The sequence below is a fragment of the Passer domesticus genome, chromosome 8 (assembly GCF_036417665.1).
Source record: "Passer domesticus isolate bPasDom1 chromosome 8, bPasDom1.hap1, whole genome shotgun sequence".
NCBI classification, from domain to species: domain Eukaryota; kingdom Metazoa; phylum Chordata; class Aves; order Passeriformes; family Passeridae; genus Passer; species Passer domesticus.
Genome location: NC_087481.1, coordinates 23,214,341 through 23,230,956, shown reverse-complemented (window position 1 = coordinate 23,230,956; position 16,616 = coordinate 23,214,341). Strand labels below are relative to the sequence as shown.

Here is a 16,616-nt window from a genome sequence, read left to right as displayed (position 1 = left end):
TGTGCTTTCCTATTCAGGTCAAATCACTTCTACAGAACACACTTTCCTTTCATCCATGGAAATGAAAACACAAATAGAGGGCAGCACACACAATCCCCCTGCCACCAAGTTGTACATGCTGTGACTCATTTCAAGGCCACCAAAAAGAACCACAGAAAAATTTGACTGTCATGAAGGCTTGCAGAGGCTGTAGAGCCAAGGGATTATGCAGGTGCCAGCAGGTGAGTGATGCAGATATCCCTCCAAATTGTGGCCTCAGGAAGATAAGGGATCTGACAGGGGAGCACAGGTTTGCTCCAAATTAAATTTGCCCATTTTTACAGTCTGTATCAGCAAAGATATAAGGTTAATCATACCACTATATTTACTCAAAAATCTTTATATGTCATTTATTTACTGCCTGCATTATTTATACTGGCTTAGCAGATGCACAACATTTCCACTAAGAGGCATAAAGAGCAGTACAACCATGTTCATTAATTCTGTCCAATATCCCACTCAGACCATGCTTTGTGTCCTTGTGTAAAGCATACAAATGAGGCTGGAGAGTGGAAAAAGCAAGTACAAAAGTCTGACAGGGAGCCAAAATCATCCTCTGCAACCCAAACTCTTATGAGTCTAATTTACTCTTATGTGTAAATCTTAGGTGCACCCCAGAGTCCACTTTGTAGAGAGGAAAGGGGGGGAGGGGGTGGAAAACCCCAAGAATTTCAAGCTCATATGTATAAAATAACTGAAGATTTTTTCATGTACTTACCTCAACATTTTCCTCTAACTTCCAAGGACTGGTAGTTACTTCAATGTAGGCAGTTTGACTTCAAAACTCTTTTCCCGAAAATGATTATATACTGCTACTTTACTGTATTTAAATCCCTGTGAATTGAGTTAGGAACATCTCCATAAAATTACAGCATTAAATTTTTATACTTCATTATTTTAAGAAAATAAAGACAGCAGGTCCTAAGATCACTTCACTGTGACAAATTGTCTCTTTCTGCTCCCTTGAAATTGGCCTGTGAGACTTATCAAATACCCAGCTTTGTTAGTGCTAGAAGAATTTATTTAAAAGTGCACACTGTCATTATATACTTACAGAGAGGTATATTTTAGGATTATGCAAGTGCTTGATAGATAATTGGTTCTGTCTTTTTGCAGCATCTTAAGTGTTCTGAGAAAACAAAGATTAGAATTGCACAAAAATCAGAGTAATCTTTATAAAACAACAGTAGAAAGAGTGAATACAACTTCTAATTAAATGAATGTGACCTTAAAATTGAATTTTCTGCAAAATACAATGGAAATTTTTTGTTTGTTTGTTTGTTTTTTGTTGGTTTTTTTTTAAATATCACTGTTGTCTATGGGTTTGTAGGGCTCACAATAAGCACTGTGGACCTCTGCCAGTAAATACCTCAATCCCAAATTTGGGATTATTACACCTTAGAGTTCTCTGTGATCCCCTTGCTTGGCTTGGCCAGAGGGAGCTGGCAAAATAAGGGATGGGAACGATGGTCTAGCCTGGAAAATAAAAACTTTAATAACGAAAATAACATACGTGGAAACTGCAGAGTACAGAGACTAGAACCAAAGACCCGTGGGTGTGGCAAACGCAGCCAGGTATAGGGGCAAAGGTCTAATCATGAATGTGAACTCAGAACATGACCTTATTTGAACTAGGCATTGAGCCAGCTGAGAACAAGGACTAGAAACTTGACCAAATATAGGATGGTTCTATTAGCATACTACTAATTCCCATGACCCCACTCTTCCCACTGTGGCCTGATCAGGTCTGCCCTCCCCTCAGTACCCTGCCTCCCACAGTCTGTGGCCAAAGCCTTCTGCAAACGCTACTGAGGCATCTCAGCTGGATGTGATCCCATATGGGATGTCACAGCAGCAGGTCCCTGGCTCTCACAAAAAAACTACAAAACCACAGCAGGACTGGCATGAGGCTTTCACAAGGTATTACTGTCCTTGTGCCCAAGGGGATGGGAAGCAAGTACTCCCAGAGCTGGCTGCCCTGGCAGCACTGGGGCTCCTTCTGAGAGGTGACACATTTCAGTTCCATAGCACGGATACATTCCTCAGATACAGCACTACAGCTTGGCCTAAAGCAAGGCACCAGATCAGACCTCTTCCCCTCCTACAGGTACAGAACACCTGGGGAATTGTCTCCCTGCCTACTCAGCAGAAATGGGACTCTCAGATTGTCAAGTACAAAAACCCTGCCTAGAGCACTGGCCTGCTTTAGAGAACTTACCTCCTTCATTCCTTGTACAGTTTCTCAAAAAGTGAAGCCCTTGCCTAACAACAAGCTTTTAAGCAAGGAATAAGTGTTATTTTAAGCCAGGAATGTGTGTTCCTACACAACTTGTCATTCATGCAGGCAGGTGGCTAAACTGTGGGGATAGGGAGTGTGCTAAAACCATCCTGGAATATCAGCCGGCCAGCTCCTGTGGGTTTTTCTGACTGTGCTATTTATGTGCAGCTTCCTACAGAGATGGGAAGGAACCTCATTCCGGCCACTGAGTCCATCTCCATAAAGAAAGAGATACGCTTTAATCTCCTGCTCAAACTTCCCCCAAACATATGTATTTAGATTTGAAGGAACTGTAAAACGTGTGTTTGAAAATTGTTTTTGTCCAGAAAAAAATTAATAAAAAAATTATGCATCAAAAATTACAGTGATTGGATGATGTAATAAGAATACTTCTGTCAAAGTAACTCTATATATATCTATATATATATATATATTTTTTTTAGCAGTATAAATTATTTACAAAAGACCATTTTGAACAGAGATCTTGAAAATTTTCTCATTTCAAGAAATTATACCAGGATTAAGCTCAAGTTTCCAGGAGCTGATTTTACTGCATAGAAAGAACTACTAAATTGTAAGCTAACAAACACATGAAAATACCTCATAGGAAGAAGAATATCCTTACAATTCATAAATGGACTCCATAAGGATTTAGTAAGAATTTGACATGCCTATATTGTGAAATATAGCAATCAAGAGAGATGAAAAAGACATTATAGTGCATTTAATACTCTTTATGTTACAGATTACAGTTGCATTACAACTGGGCTCCAAAGGGAATGTCAGAAGGATTGTGCACTCTAAAAATGGAGTAGAAAACAGTTTGCTTGGTGGTCTTAGCACTTTTCATTAAAGCTTCCCAAAAGCTTCCATGTATTGGAACAGCCATGTAAACTTGATAGATGTGCATTAATTCTGCCTTACCCTGGGCATCCAACGTACCTTGGAGGGCAAGGAAGCCCTTTCACCTCCTGTCCCACCCACCCTCCTGTCCACACCAGCCTGGGAACTGGAAGCCTCAGCAGAAAGCAGTCATAAATGGTAATACAGAGATGGTGTTTGTGACAGGGGAGTCTGTCATCTCTGAAACTCCAGAACTCACAGGCTGATAGAGAAGGTCTAGAGACCTTAGCAGCACAGAGCTCTCAAAGACAAGCACTGAGCCCTCGAATTAATAACTGTAATTAATTATAATATTGTGTCCCAGAAATGTTTAAATAAATAATTACTGTAGTTAAACATTTATTAATTATTTGGTTCTTGACTTTAACTGTTATTAACACACAGTATAATGACATCCCTAATGAGCACTACAAAGGAATAATGACCTGCACAGGAACATGGATCTGTACTTTCTTTTTCTTGTATTTGATAGACAGCAGAGTAAATAGTCATTTTCCCTGGCACTTCAGCTGCAAAAACAATCTATGTGAAAAAATAGTTTAATGGAGTCCTCTTTATGCCAAAAGAGAGTGCAAACCCAAAACAATCAGGTTACTGTGATTTGGTGGAAGCTGGTGGGTTTGGTCAGTATTGTAAGGAAAGTGCTTACTAGCCCAGGCTGTGCTGCTACACAGAGACCTTTCTGCACAGAGAAGTATAAAGAAAACCAAGTGCAAGAAGGATGTAAGGAGGATGTCCAGAACAAAGAGCAACTGACACCTGCTGGAGCTGAAATGCTCCTCTGTACTTTCCCACTTTCCTGCCTGAGAAATGCTGAGTGGTTTCTGCTAAGCTTCCAAGATATCTGACACAAAGTAGACAGTGTGTTACCACATGCTTAAAACAATACCTGCCAAGGTTAAAAAATAACAGAGACATATTGAATTTTGTAAAGAAAGACCCCAACAGATTCTCAAAGCTACTGTGTTCAGCAGTGTATCGGTGCACACAAATGCGCTTTCCTGGATGCCATCAAACTGCCAGTGTCCTGTACAAATTTCATTAAGTTTTACTCTTCTGGATCACCACCACTACCACCTCTATTACATCTTCTTGTACATACTAAGATGTCTCAGAGTTTCGTTATCACTTTGAGATGTCTAAGCACCATTTGTGAGCAACAAGTGTTGAATGATTGCTATTCCCTGGCTACAGCAGTCAGCAATGATTCAAGTCACACCAGAAGCTCAGAATCAACTATTGACAGCTAAGATTTTTTTTGTTAGTCTGCACACAGATCTTTTACCAATATGAATAGCTGGAATCTCATCAGTTGCCAAGTAATGTTGCTCAGTTCCCTCTGTGAAGGCAAAACTGCATATGCAAGTGTTTGTTGACCTTATTACCACTCCTTCCTCTAGCACAGAGCTGGGCTAGTTGTGGCAACTTTTGCTTTGCTATTATTCTTATTTAATATTGGGAGCACATATTTTACATGTTACAAATCAATTACATTTTTGTAGATGTATATGTGAATTTCCCACTTAATACTCCCAGTGCAAAAGTCCATTCAAAAAGTCTTTTCTTGAAGGAATTCAATCACCTCCAACATGATAGCATTTTCAACAATCCCCTCACTCATCACCTAGGATGTTTTCAATGGTCAGTACATTTCCTAGCAAGTGAGTAATGAGTCCTAAGCAATTTATTAACCTTCATTATCGAAGTAACACTGAAAAGTCTAATATCATTACATTTGATTTGATAAAAATGTCCTACATTTCTGATCCATATAATAAAAGGGATCATCGTTTCTGATGTTGCCCAGATTTCAGTTAAACCCAACTGTTAATGTCAGATTTTTTTTTTAATTTTTTTTTTTATTTCTTGTTCTTAAAGACTTTTCATTCCTTTCTCTTTTCTGTTGCCTCCCCAGCTCACAGAAAAGCAGACCTGAAATCTTCCTTCAGGATTAACCTCTGTCAAGTTCTAAACACAAAACACTTCTGAAAAAAAAACACTAAGCCATTCAAAGAAAAAGTACTATAGAATAAACAAAAAGACATTCACTGAAGAGGATGTATTAAGGAAATTCTCATGAAGGCAGTTTGTGTCAAATAAATGAAGAGATTTTTCTCAGAGTTACAGTTTCTGCTCCTCTGCAGCAAGATTTCCAAGAACTAGCATTTGCCAAGTAGATGTATTCCCTTTTCAAATCCTGTGCCAAGTGCCCTAAACTAGTATCAATTATAATCCCTTTAAATCAAACAGCAAGTAGAACAAGAGCAAAGGAGTGCCAACACAGTGTTCCCTGCTCAGACCCCTATTCCCTATCATCTTTTCTGGACCTCAATACACTCCCAAAGCCATTAATTGAATGGATACATCCATCTGGAGACAAGAGAGCCTGCAGTGACAAAGAAGGAGTAGGGCTGTCACAGCCATATTGTGAAGTGGGAACAGGTGGTAATCACTGTCTGGCTTATGAAACACCTGCTGCACCATGAGGCAAGGTGCTGGCACTACAGCAACTGGACAGACTGGCTGAGAATACTGTTGTAAAATGTTTAGAGAAAAATAAGAAGTAACTTGACAGAGAGGTAGCAGGGTCTTGTCCACACACCTTCATAACCACTAAATTAAATTTAATTTCAAGAAAACTAATACTGAAAATTACCATCAGAGGTAGTAAATACCATTGCCAGCAAAAACAAACAAAAAACATCACTATTGCATCCTTTTATTTGTTTGCATTTAAATGAGAAAATACACTTTTTCAATGTCTTTAAATCAGAAATCATTCAGTTCATCCTCCTTCTCAAAATCAACTACTAACAGAGTACTGCCCCTTCCTCCAGCCAGCCCTCATAGACAGACCTACTGCTCCCTTATCTGCATTACTGGTACCCTAAGCTCAGACAGGAGGCTTTAATGCAGCACATAAACCCTGTGATGGGTCTCCTATCACACTAAAACAAGTGTTTGATTCCATGCATGCAGTTCTGGCAAGCAGGAGAAAGTAAAGGGAACAGCAATCACCAGAAACCCTTTGGAATATTTCTGTTACTATGCTGCTTGTAATCCTTTAGTTACTGTGCGACTATGCAGGTATGTAGAGAATTCTGGACAATTATTCTTCCACATCTGTGGAAAGAAAACACAGGAAAAACACTTTCCTGCAAAGTGCAGTCTGTGCAGATATGCTCAGGCTGTATCTTTGAGCTCATCAGGTCTCCTGTGAAGAGGAATATCTTGCCAAACTGATGTGACATCTAAATTTAGACACAGAACGTGATTTTCAGCTTATGAATCTGATACTTTCAACAGGGTGAATATTTTCAAAAGCATGATAGTAAAAGTGGGCTGAGGACACAGTGTCTCTTCCTTTCAGGGATTTGGTATCATGAAAGAAATTTAAATACATTAAAAATAAGTTTGTTATTGAGAGAGATAATGAGCTGATCAACAGCACAAAAATAAGATATTGCAGCAGAAATGTTCTCCATGAAGGAAGAAAAAAAGGAGGGAAAACCCCTCAACATAGTATAAAGAATGTATCAATCAACACAATAATAGATGAACAGTGGGAGGGGAAAAAAGGAAATTTGGGACTCCAGCACAAATAAAAATGTCCATAGTGATAAATACTTTGGATACTTACTGTCCCTAATATTCCCAGATTTATGTGTTTTGGCAGAATGCAATGCAAGGAAAGTGTAATTCAGCACCAAGATCTACACATAAGGAGGAGATTAAAAAATAATAAAAAAAACCCCAGACAGACACAGTCAGGATGCCGAGATAACAAAAGCACTGTTGGTGGGAAGAAATCTTTTAAAATTATTTTTAAGAAAAGCAAAAATTACCCCTCCTCTCAATACCCAAATCATGCTGTTTCTGTTGGCACTGCAACAGCAACATTTCAATTATTCACAGAGGGAACCAGACTACCAGGATAAGGCTGAACTGCAGCCAGCATTAGAAATTTAGTCTTATCCCATGAGAATATATCAATGTGATGTTATTACACATTATATGTTCAATGTAACCTCATTCTTCGTTAAAAAAATACTTAGGGAAGGTACTAGAAGGAAGCACTCATCATTAAGTGAATCTATTTGGCATTTCCAACTAAAATTCTCAGTGCACCAGCTGGCAACTTATGAACTGTTTTAAACACCTAGCAGGGTCTTGTCTCCATAAGCTTCCCTGTAACCTAGTTTCTGTGATGGACAATTTTGTGCCACTCAATTTTCTGAGGGTATCTACTGTAGGAACAAATCACAATTCTTCAGAAGATTTACTCATCTGACCTTACAACTGGGTTTTGTCTTAGCCACTGAAAAGCATCAAACCCAACCACTTAGAGCACCAAAGAAACAGCTGCAGAATTAAAATTCTATTTATTCCATGCTAATTTCTCAGTGGATCACCATTTGCAAACATACAAAAAAGTTCATACAAAATAAAGCTCTTCTCCAAACCGCACTGCAACTTTAAAAGGACTTAAATCATCATTCTTGAAAAAAGGAACAGCAAATATGAGCACAGTCAGATTAAATATTTTTTCTCAACATTTTATGAATACCCTTAGGCATCAGTTACCCATTGTTTAACAACACAAAAGGACACTTGGGAATTCCTTAGACTAGATACAGACTTAGTGCCGGTCAGATGATGTTCAGATGTTTATTTAAATTCTACTGCATCTCATGAGAAAAATCAGTAATTTTTAAGGGTCACTGTATGATTAAATTAGATTTGACAAATTCTTCCCTCACACTCCTTTTTCCTACAATTAATGACAATTTTGATAACAAGTGTTGTGATTTTATTGGAAAAAATAATTTCAATTTCAGTCGAAGCAAGGTGCATTACGAACCTAGCAAAACTAATTAATTTCGCTCCAAGCATTCTTTACAGAGATGTTTGTTTTGAGCAATTTCCAGTTTAATGAACCAGCTTCAAGCAGGGGAAATGCAGCATTAATGAAAGGAAAACTACTTGCTTTTTGGTTTGTTTTGACAAGTTTTTGTTTTGGCCTCAAGATGGGTTATTTGAAGGTCATTCTGTTCTGGTGTTTGTGCGCCTCTTGAGCAGAGAAGGCTGCAGCTATGAGCGCCTACTTGCTTTCTCTCTTTCCCCCTACAGGAAAGAGAAATCAACCTTTCTGTTACCTTACAGCCCATAAGACTATCTAATAAATAACTGTATTTATCCACCCTACAGACTAACAGAATCAGGGAACACAAACAGAGCATGTGGGAAAAGGTACAGAAAGAAAGGATAGCAACCATTCCTCTTCAAGTATCCCTCTACCAGCTGAACTGCTTCGCCTCTCAAAAAGCCTCCTCCACTGAAGGAAACAGTACAGAAATTCTGCTCAAGATGCTACCAAGATCTACCTTTAGACTGAAAATCAACCAGCCACTTTTATCCTTGTCCTCTAATGAGAGTGACAGCCTTGGACAAAGTCAAACCAACTGAACTCCTACAAATATAGGCCAAGTCTTCCATGAGTCCTGTAAAAAACATTTTAAACTTTAACAGAACTAGATCAACCTACTCATGGTCTAGACTGCGATCTTCCATTTGAGTATAAGGTACTGATACTCTTCATAGGCATTGCAGGGTACTGAATGATATCTTATGATACTGAAAAATAAAGGACTTTGAGATAACCTCTTTGGTATATCTCAGTGGTACCAGGAGAGTTTACAACAGGAGGTGCCATACAGGCTCAGTCTTCTATGTAGAAATCTGGAGGGTTATGTCTGGTAAAGCAAGTGACATAATTTTTGCTATCAATGTTTCAGACATCAGGAGACCTGCAGGATCAAAGCTTTAACATCAAACTCTGTGCTCAAAAGAAATCTTTACCTCAAAGAGAAATCCTCAGTTTATACAAGTTGAAGGAATGGTAACAAGGAAAGAGAGGTCTATAATATACTAAAGTAAAAATTCACAAATTTTCACAGAGCACTTTCAAAAAGACGTTATTACTGATACTCAAGAAAAGTACTTGTAATCTGATGAAAATGAAAGTGCGCAAACCCTTTACACCTTTCAATATCTTTGCAGTGGTAGGGTCAATACCAGTGGGTTTAGTGTTCAGTGGTATTGCTGGCTAAAGCCATACAACAGGCTAATGGAATGAAGAGTTATCGCCACAGCCCAGAAAAATCACTTCCCTTCTAACTTTCCTTCACAGAACAGAGACAGAAGTGGGCTTTGCCACCTCAGCAAGCACACTGCAGTGATACAGAGACAGCAGGCATGAAATAGTGATGTTCTGATACATACAGAGACTCAGCCTTGACCCTCGACTCCACAGCAACTCCTTGGTTATTCTCCCCTTTTTAGCAGAAGTACAAGTATGTGAAAGAGTGAGGAAAAAAAAATAGGGGAAACCCACATCCTCCTCCACTCCCCAACTATGAATTATTGCCAGCCCAGTCATAGCCCCCTCTCTTTTAATTCCACTTAGTACAGCTTCCCTGATTGACTGCAGCACCATTATAGCAATTGCCTGTCATTTCTGTTGGAGCAGTAGAGTAACCCATTTCAGAGTCAAATCTAGCAACTAGATTGCTAGATTCTCTCCTTAAGGTTAATTACTAACCTTAACAAGTAATTTCTCATTTTAAAAATGAAACAATATTTTCTCAAGGAAATTAGAACATGCAATCACTCTGTCTCTACCCCACTACATTTTCAGTGAATTTCAACCCACTTGAGATACAGATGGAAGCTTGTATCGATTAATCCCCAACACCACCTGTGCAGCAGCATCTGGGGTTTTGGTTGTGTTGGTTTTTTGTTTTTTTTTGTTTTGGTTTGGTGTTGGTTTTGGTTTTTTGCTGTCATTGTTGGGGTTTTGTTTGGTTTGGTTTGGCTTTTTTTTTTTCCTTCTTTAATTCCAGGAAATCACCCAATAGTTTCCTCATGTTCATTTACACTGCTGATGCTGTAAAGGTAGTATTTGAGAAAACAAGTTGGACAGGTGAGGTGTCTTATCTTGGAAATGCAGGATGTGGCTGGGGGTGTATATTCTATTGCCACCTCTTAGAGGTGGGGCAGTTATCTTCTGTTCATTGGGCAGTTTTCTTTATCTCTTTCGCAACCAATCCTCCCTCCAGGAAATATCTTGTCTTCATGGCCAGTGAGTGTTCCTACATGGCTGATAAAATTCCATCATCCCATTGGGAGAAGCTCTGTCCAGGGGGAGGAGCCAAGTACTCCTACCTGGATATAATCAGAGATTTGGAGCACCACAGCAGCCTTTTCCCACTGGATTCCCAGAGGAATACCAGGCCCATCTACACAACCACTGAACCTTCAGAGAAAAACTCCATCCTTCTACAGGATCACTGCTTCAATAGTACCACACCTGCAGGAGGACTGCAGACACCATTTAATGGGACTGCTGCCACCACCCTGACCCACAGGGTGTCAGGTCATATTCTGACTCTGTCAGTGTTTTTTTTTGCACTATTGCATTTGTATTCTTAATTTTCCTATTAAAGAACTGTCACCGGATAGCTAGCTACCAAGCCCCAGGATTGACTGACAGCAATCAGTCTCCCAATCAGATCTTGTATGAACATGCCAGCATTTCACTGGTCAGATCCCGAGGGGGCATGGAGTTCAGACCAATGAGAATATCCAGACTGGGTCTTTCAAAAGTCTTTGTAAAGGGTAGCCTACAGAATAAACCTCTCTGTTGCCATTTGAACATTTGGAGATTTGTTGTCTTTGTCTCCTGGCCCTGCACCCTGCTCCCAAGCAACCTAACAAAGAACTGTTATTACTACTCCCATATCTTTGCCTGAAAGCCCCTTAATTTCAAAATTATAATAATTTGGAGGGAGGGGTTTCACATTCTCTATTTCAAGGGAGGCTCCTGCATTCCTTAGCAGACACCTGTCTTTTAAAACCATGACAGGAGGAAACCTCTTATTTCACAAAACAGATCTTCCAGATGCCCAAGAGCTCTATCTCTGCATACTGCACTCACACTCTGCAGGGTGGAATATCTCAGTGGTACAGAAATAGCCAGTAGAAGAGCCCATTTAGTTTCTGATTGTTGCTCCAAACTAATACTGATTTACAAGCACTGCTGTTTAGGTTTTGTAGAAGAGGTAGTAAGATACAGCCCCAGCCTATAGCTGGCATGGGGAGGAAGCAGAGAGTGAGGGCAGGAGGACAACAAAATTATTTGATTTGTTCATGTCTGAGCTGTGCTGCTGATTTTCTGCATGGGTGGCCTCACAAGTATGGCTACTAACCTCCCTCACAGTAAGTGCTTGGATCTGTATGCATGCAAATACTTAGTCTGATTTCACTTGAAAATCATTATGGGAGTGATCTGGAATGGACTCACTAAGTGGCCTTTTTCCAAGTCCTGTTACTGTCCTCTCCATTTAGCAAACAAAGCATAAGGCCACTTTCATCCATGCTTGTCCTGAAGATCCTTCAGCTCTCACTTAATGGCTGAATGAGCAGTTTAACATACTGGTCCCTAGCCCTCACTAAGGTTTGTGAAACTGTTTGCTCCTCTTCTGATTCATCTGGTTTCTTCTAGAAGTTTCCCATGATTATTGTTTAGCTTGCAGCATCTATGCCAGTTCAGTGTTTTTAAAATTATGGATTCTGTTTATAGGTTACCAAAATTCCACCAGGAATACATACAGGACTCAAGTTTTTGTAAAATCCTTCTCTACTTAAAAGTGTTTACTCAGGACAGTTCACGAGCTCATTCAAAATACAATATACAATGCCTGTTTCTGCAGAAATAAATTACTGTCTAATGATTTCAACATCCAAAATGCTACACCTAAATGAGTGGCAATATGTATTCTGAATTGAGATACTTTTCTATTTATAGAACATTTATTTATGCCTGAGATGCATTTAAATATAAATTGCATTACTTAATGCCAAGTTTTATAACATGTCATTCACAATCCATTAAGTATTTTATTACATATATTATAAAAGGAAGAAATTTATAGTCCCCATTTATAGTATTAATAAGGAATGATGGAAACCACAATAAAAATGTCTTGCTTTTTGGGTTATGTGGAGGCTTACTGCTAAAGCATATTACCAGTCATGTTTTAATGCTTTATTATAATAAAAGACAAGATCTGATTGGCGTAATATATGTAAAATTAAAAGAAGCCCTACTAAAATGACCGAGGCTTTCCTATCAGAGACAAACAATTACAGACTTAGCATATTCTCAGTTGCTTTCTAAGCTGCAGGAGCATGTGGAAATAAATTTTGCTTTGTTAACGTTAAAGCACTTGCCAGGTGCTTCTTCATAGAAGATTTCCAAAACATACTTCACTTTGTTGATAATGTGGGAAAAACACACACACAAAAACTTTATTCCTTGCATCCATTTTCCTAAGTCATCACTGACCAACTATGTTTCTGTTCCCTTGCTTTCTGACTGTAAAAGTCAGGAATCAGCAAGGAAATAAAAATTTTCCTCCTCATGTTTGGTTTTTGTTTGTTTTTTGTTTGTGGGTTTGTTTGGTTTTTTTTCCCAGTTACCTCTCAAAATTTCATTTCCTATTACCAGCTAGGAAAAAATCATATTTTTGGGAAAAATTTATTGTGTTATGCTGTCCTCAGAAATGCTATCTTCACACTTCCTCAGCATCTAGCCAAGCAAGTAAAGAAGACAATTTTCTTTGCACATATATGGGGGAAAGATCATTGTTTTAAAAGAAAAAAATAGTTTGGTAAGCATCAAAGCAAATAAACACTTTGAAAAAATATTGCCATATGTTTTGATGATCTCTCCACTAGAACCAAAACTCTGGGCAAGACGGAGTGTTGAGAATGTGAAAGGATATTTTTTGATCAGTTCAGGTCTTGACCTGACTCCTAGTCATTCTTGCCCTTTCTAGATGCTTTCACATTGCTAAGTCCTCAGTCAATCTGTGTTCAGCTGCTGTTACTTCCACACAAGCCTGAGTGAAATTGAATCAAGCACACCTGAGCAGATCTCCATAGAAGTCTCTGACATTAAGTTACTGTCTCAGCTGGTTGAATGTTTATGGGAAGTGGGAACGAAACCTTAACTCATGGCATTACCTGCATCAGTCTTTCCATTTTCTGTCCCTGGAATATTTGAGTGTCTCTCACTAGGGTAGAAGGTTTGAAGACAGCATGACCCGAAAGACAAATGATCCCATATAACAGGGGAAAAGAGAGGTGGAAATGACTTGCACAGAGTAAACGCTACCTCTGTGATAAAGCACCAAGATAATGCTGATCTCTGGAGCACTATTTTCTAACTAATGCACATAAATCCAAAACTGCTTCCTTGGAGACTTAAAAGGAAAGTAGGCAATCCTGAAAGATCATGAGGCAGAAATCCATAGATTTCTAATGTTATGGTTTTAAGAATCTTTAAAGGTATTAAAGCAATTTTCCTAATAGAAAACAGTTTGAAAGTATACCTTTAAGATAAAACAGACCTTTGTGGCACAAAACTATCAGATGTTAAAAAACACACTCCTGAATTCCATCATCTTTTTTGTTGCTTGGTTTTGTTTTCTTTTTTTAAAGCATGAATCTTTATTAAATAAAGGGTGAACAAAGACACAGAGAGATTAAGCAAGTATACCAGTGAAGTAAATAAAACCACAGAAACACCAAAGTCCCAGTTCTTAGCCATACACACTAACCAAGAATCGAACCCCTAGCCTTGCTCCAACTTACCTACCAGATATATTTTTAGTGGGCTGTACTTGTAATACTACTGCCTTTTCAATTTTGTAGATAAAATGAGAAGCTGGAGAACTTCATCAAGACCATTTTCTTTTCCAACTTGTCAGTTACTTATCATTTCTGTTGCTTATCTTTATTAACAGAAAATATTTATTTTAAGTAAAGACAAAAATTGCAGGTTATAAAGAGATTGTTACATGGAAATAAGTTAGTGCCTTCATACTGGTATCACTATGATAGCTATTTCAGCTTACCCCATTAATCCTACTTTCTTTATTAACTTCTTAATAAATTCCATTTGCTATAATACTTTTTTAATATTTCCAATGGGTTGGTACTTGAAATTCCTTTGTCCAGTCTGTTTCCTCTCAGTTACATGATGCCCTTGATCTATTCCAACTTATTTGCTCTCATCCTAAATTCTTGAAATCCATTGACATTTTAGGGTATCCAATCCCATGCTCACACTGATAGCTCTCTAAAGAGAGGGCTTAATGACAATTAAATGCTTTTCTGGGATGCATTAAACAAGTAGGCTGCTTCCTAAATAACTTAGCATTCAACAGGAGGAAGAAGAAGAAGAAGAAGAAGAAGAAGAAGAAGAAGAAGAAGAAGAAGAAGAAGAAGAAGAAGAAGAAGAAGAAGAAGAAGAAGAAGAACAAGAACAAGAACAAGAACAACAAGAACAAGAACAACAAGAACAGGAAGAAGAGCAAGAAAAACAAGAAGAACAAGAGCAACAAGAACAACAAGGAAGAAGAAAGAAGACCAACATCCAAAAAAGTAAAAAAGCCCAATAACTTGGTTCAGTGGCTACATCTCAACTTTGTGTGTGTATTCTGCCTAACCTGCATGTTACAAAGCACTAGAATGAGAGCTGTGGAAGTGAAATACTTTCCTCTCCAGGTCCATGCAAGGTGCATCATGCTCTGGCAGTGATTTATTTTGTCCCCTTCCTTCTCCTTTGGCAGCGAGCATAGTCTGTGCAGCAGAGATCACACAACCCACATCATCCCAAACAGCTGCAGCTTTGTTTGTGCTTGAGGGCAGTGCCTATAATCACAAAGGCTTAATTAAACATCACCCCTCAATAAATTCATAAAACGCAATGTACTACCTACATGCCTCTGGTTAACAGCAGTTGGAAAAGATAATAACAAAAAGCCCATATTAATCTCTTTGCCCCTGCTCATTTAGCAGTGGTGTACCTTTAAATTTAGCCAAGTTAACACTCTTTCCTCAAGGAAAGAAGGCTGAAAACCTGAACTTCTTCCAGATAACCCCCACAGGAGTCAGTGGTGAAGACTTCTTGAGGCAATGTTTTTATCATCCTTTTGCAGCTAGAAAATGCCAGAAGGTAAGCTATTGAAATTCACAGTTCAACTCCTACTTCATGAAGCCGGTTTCTTTCCTACCCTGAACAAATCATGTCAGGAAGAGAAACCCAAAAGGATCCAAAGGACCAAGCCCTCCAGTGGCAATTCTACTTGAGTAAAAACTCAAGGAAGAACCAGGCAGGAATGATTTCTCACAAGGTGGACATTAAAACAGCAACAACAGCACTGAGAGATCATTCCATTATCAGGGGGTGCAGTTAAGTATCTTTCTTCCACAGCTATTGCCTTAGCCCTGCTCAATGCTTTCTCTAGTTTAAAGGAGAGGAACAAACAAGGGTTGTCAGGAATTACATTAGTAATTTCTTGGGGAGGGGGGGGAAGAGGAAGGGAACCTGATTCAGAGAAAAGACAGAAAAATTCAGTAGAGGGAAATGACAGATCTCTCTTGCCACATTCTCATACAGAATCTTCATTCCAGTACAATTATTATCAAGATACAGAATAAAATATGTCAGTCCAGAAGTTTTTTTTTTTTTTTTTTCACCACTGGTGTTAGGACAAGAGACAAGTCTTGTACAAATGGTAAATATATCCATTGCACAATACTCTCACTCAGACATTGCACAGGAGTTTCCACATTTTCCATTTGTAAAAGGACAAAGCATTCATTCATTGCCTTAGGTCTATTAAGATGTAGAAGAAACTGTTCATTCTTTTCAAGAAACTCAAAATCTTTTATTATAACTAAGAATTATGCTTCAAAATGTTACTCCTCTAGAATGCTCTAGGAGCACAAACTGTAATGGGGATCACAGAGAACACCCATATCCTATACAAAACAACAGTCTCTTAACCAATCCCACAGATCTAGAGATGTAACAAGGGATAACAAGAAGAAAGAGAAAAGCTGAAGTAATAGCTGCTCTATAGCCATTTTCTGCCTTGGTGAGCCAGGGAAAACCAATAATAAATAACTGCAGAAGGCAGTCTCACCAGCACTTCAGATCAACATATCCAGGGTTTTGCTTGTAACCCTGCAGGATTTTGCATGTGACCAGTCTCATTACTATGATTATGAAGCATGAACAGACAACCCTTCAACTAATTAAAGTTGAAAAGAGGGTGTATTTATTACAGTGCTGGACACATGGAGAGTAACCTCCCAAAGACATGTATAAAAACATCACAAACTCCTGCTCTCTATTTATCAAAAAAGTTTTACATATTCACATGGTTTCCAGGATGGTTTCTATGGTGCCTATTACATAACCATTAGCTCTCACCTTGTATTATAATTAGCTGAATGTGTATTACAGCTGTGCAATTGTCCTTTT

At 38.6% G+C, this 16,616-nt stretch overlaps 1 long non-coding RNA gene across 6 annotated transcripts in view; it reads right to left on the bottom strand.

Moving 5' to 3' along the window:
• LOC135306123 (uncharacterized) overlaps positions 1 to 16,616 on the bottom strand; it is a 168,188-nt gene that overhangs the window by 21,797 nt on the left and 129,775 nt on the right. For 5 of the 6 annotated variants that reach the window (XR_010366971.1, XR_010366973.1, XR_010366974.1 and 2 more), the window contains 2 exons: positions 1,094 to 1,168; positions 758 to 873 (listed from right to left, as the gene is read on the bottom strand). The exons of the other annotated variant lie outside the window; for it this stretch is intronic. This is a non-coding gene — a long non-coding RNA (uncharacterized LOC135306123). The remainder of the gene's footprint in view (positions 1 to 757; positions 874 to 1,093; positions 1,169 to 16,616) is intronic. 6 annotated transcript variants of the gene reach the window in all.